Source organism: Rhinopithecus bieti, unplaced genomic scaffold, assembly GCF_001698545.2.
Source record: "Rhinopithecus bieti isolate Rb0 unplaced genomic scaffold, ASM169854v2 scaffold_1063, whole genome shotgun sequence".
In the NCBI taxonomy this organism is placed as follows: Eukaryota; Metazoa; Chordata; class Mammalia; order Primates; family Cercopithecidae; genus Rhinopithecus; species Rhinopithecus bieti.
The window spans coordinates 398180-401429 of NW_016803245.1; positions in this window are offsets into that span (position 1 = coordinate 398180).

A 3250-nucleotide genomic window follows, 5' to 3' on the forward strand; every position below is an offset into this window, starting at 1 on the left:
TATTTCCAGACATCTGAATTTTAAATAAAATATACTGCTGCTACAGTTAGTCAATATCCTGACTTTCCCACTTGACATTATGCCAATGATCTCTTGAAGCTCATTTTAACTCTAAGAGCCTCAATTCAATGATTCTATGAGTCTTCAGTAAGACTCCATTATACAAGAAGTAAATAATTTACAAGCTGATACAAATATGAAACTACTTTGTATACTCCAAAAATGTCATCATTTACAAAATGAGAAGTTTATTTTCAAAAGTGATATTCTCTCTTGATAACAAATCTGATACATGTTAACACTTTCTCTATTGGGAAAACAGAGAATATCCAGAGGAAAATTAAAATTACTCAAAATCTTATCGCTCAGCTATAACTACTTTACAATTTAGAACTTAAGTAAAATTTCACCTTTCATGCAATTTGTCTTTAGAATTTAGAGAGTTATTTTATATTGTAGAAATTCCATTTACTATGGAAAAGGAAGTGGCTTTTTTTTGCCATGTTGGTCTCCTTAGAGAACGCAATGATCCTAATGATCTATCACCCTCAAATGTACTTTTGGGTTGTGAACAGTGGGCTGAATGGGCATTGCTGAGGGGTAGAAAATGCAGAATGTGGCCAGACAAGCAGCAAGGCCTAAGCAACTGAAGTTAGGGCTTGGTACCTATTGGGCCACAGGGCAATTTCTTCTGGGGACCATTTGTCTTCACCCTTGTTGTACAGCCCCAGAATCCATTCCAATTCCAGGGCACCATCTGGAAAATACTGGCAGAAACTGGGGGAATTAGATGACAGTGTAGAGCACCACAGTTCTTCATCACTAAAGACCAAACATGTCATGGAACGTATTCCATGGTGGAAGTATCAGAAGTACCTCCTCAGTGCACAAGACGTGGAAGTGTCACCATTAATATTAGTGCCAACACGATGGAATCCTCATTTACAGAGACAAGGACTTAGAGAATGGGTCCTTTATTTTTTCTTTTAAATGTTTGTTTTTGACTGGGTAATACATTCATAATGTTTCAAAAATTCAAAACATTCAAAAGGGTGAGTCCTGAGAAGTCTCCCTCCCAAGCCTGCCCTTGGCCACCAGTTTGTGTCTCTCTCCGGAGATACAGAAATAAAAGAAGCTATATACAGAAGTGGGTACACCGGTACATCACTGTGTCGGAAATGGCCTCTAGATAAAGAGGTGCCTGAGAAGAGGAGTCAGCCCATTTATTAACCACCCCAAATCTACAAGGAGTTCACAGATTGAGGTTTTGAAGGGAAGCTTTACTTGGTATAAGGAGACACTGTCTCATGCTAATAAGAGGAAAGGAGAGCTACTGTGTGTCTAGGTTGCATTTAAAGGGCAAGGTAATGATTCATATGGTGTTTAGTTTCCCCAAGAGAGGCTGGTGCTGAGTACCACCATCTTTTTTATGAGCAATTTGCTAAATGTAAAACTGGATTGTGTTTTGTATTATTTTATCAGAAAGAGTAGTGATTACCAGAACTTCTTCTTCTTAAAATAATTACTGAAAACAGCTTGAAAATCATAAGCATTATTTTTATGTCTTGGAGCCAAAATATATCCCTACTGGAATATATCTCTAATGATCTCATAAGTTAATGGAAAAATAGCAGTAACATTTGCTTTACTGCCAAGGTTTAAGAATACTTAAGCAAGGCATATTCATTTTAGTGATAGGAAAATTTAATTTTTTCTTGTCTGGAAAGGTATTAAAGAGTGTTAATCAATTTATGTTTTGCAGAACTTTTAAAGTTTGCCCTTGATATCAGTTGTTACTTGCCCCAAAAGCTTATATATTTGCATCTGTTTATGTTTACATAAGCAATGAAGATATCAATAGACTTTTATGAAATACAAGAAGCATATACTAAATTTCTTAAGATGAGTAAATAAAAAAAAATAGCCAATACAATTTTGAGGGTGAAAAAAATGCCCGATCAAAAATAAAAGTATATTACAAATCTGTCCTAATTAAACAGTAGGATATAGACAGGGATAGACAAACAGCTCATTAGAACATAATAAGCAATCCAGAAATTGACTGATGTATATATTAAAAGAGAATTTGACATCCACAGGGAAATAAGTGGCAGTGAGAGAATTAACTACTGATTTAGTAAAAAGTAAAGTTAGTTTACTTTTCTGAATCATACACACAAAAAAATGCACCCCTCCAAAGCATATATAACAGGTAAAAATAATAGTTTTATACTCTTGGCCTTCTCCGTCCATAAGACACAAAACAATGAAGTAAAACATAACAATACAGATAGATTTGAATATACAAAAATTTAAACAAAATACCATTAAAAGGTCTAAAAGTTAACAACAAATTGGAGAAAAACATTGCAACATATCCAATAAAGGGCTGATATCCATGATATCTAAGGAGATGCTACCAGTCCATATAAAAGACAAACAACTACCCAAAAAATTGATCCCATAATTTTTTTTTTTTTGAGACAGGGTCTCACTTTGTCACCCAGGCTAGAGTGCAGTGGTGTAGCCATGCCTCAATGCAGCCTCAGTTTGCTGGGCTCAGGTGATTCTCTCACCTCAGCCACCCAAGTAGCTGAGACTACACGCAAGCACTGCCATGCTCAGCTAATTTTTAAAAGTTTTTCTAGAGATGGGGGTCTCACTATGTTGATCAGGCTGGTAGAGAACTCCTGGGTTGAAGCAATCCTCCTGCCTCAGCTGGTCAGAAGTTTTGGATAGTCAAGTCAAATAATAAAAAATAAGTGATCAATAAAGATATGTTAAGATGCCCAATCTAATAGAAATCAATGGAATGTGGTATTATTGTTCATCCTTTTAGAATATGAACCTCTCAACCACATTCCTCTCCTCCCAAATGCTGATGAGGGCAAGTCAGTAGACTAGGCATGCTCTTAAACTGTAGATCTGTAAACTAAGTGCTCTTTTTGGAGGATAGTGGAATAGTTTATTCCAAAATGCAAAATGTATATGCCCAGAAACCTAGCAAATCCACTTATGGGACTAACACAGAAATACTGGCATGTGTGCACAAAGATATACACCTAAAGAAAGTCAAGGCAACATTGTTTTAATAATGAAAAATTGAAAACTCCATAAACATCCATCAATAGTGTTCAATAACTTTTGGCATATTATCTATGAAATGTCAGGCATTCAAATGAAATATATATATATACACACACACACACATACACACATACATACATATATATATATATATATATAGATT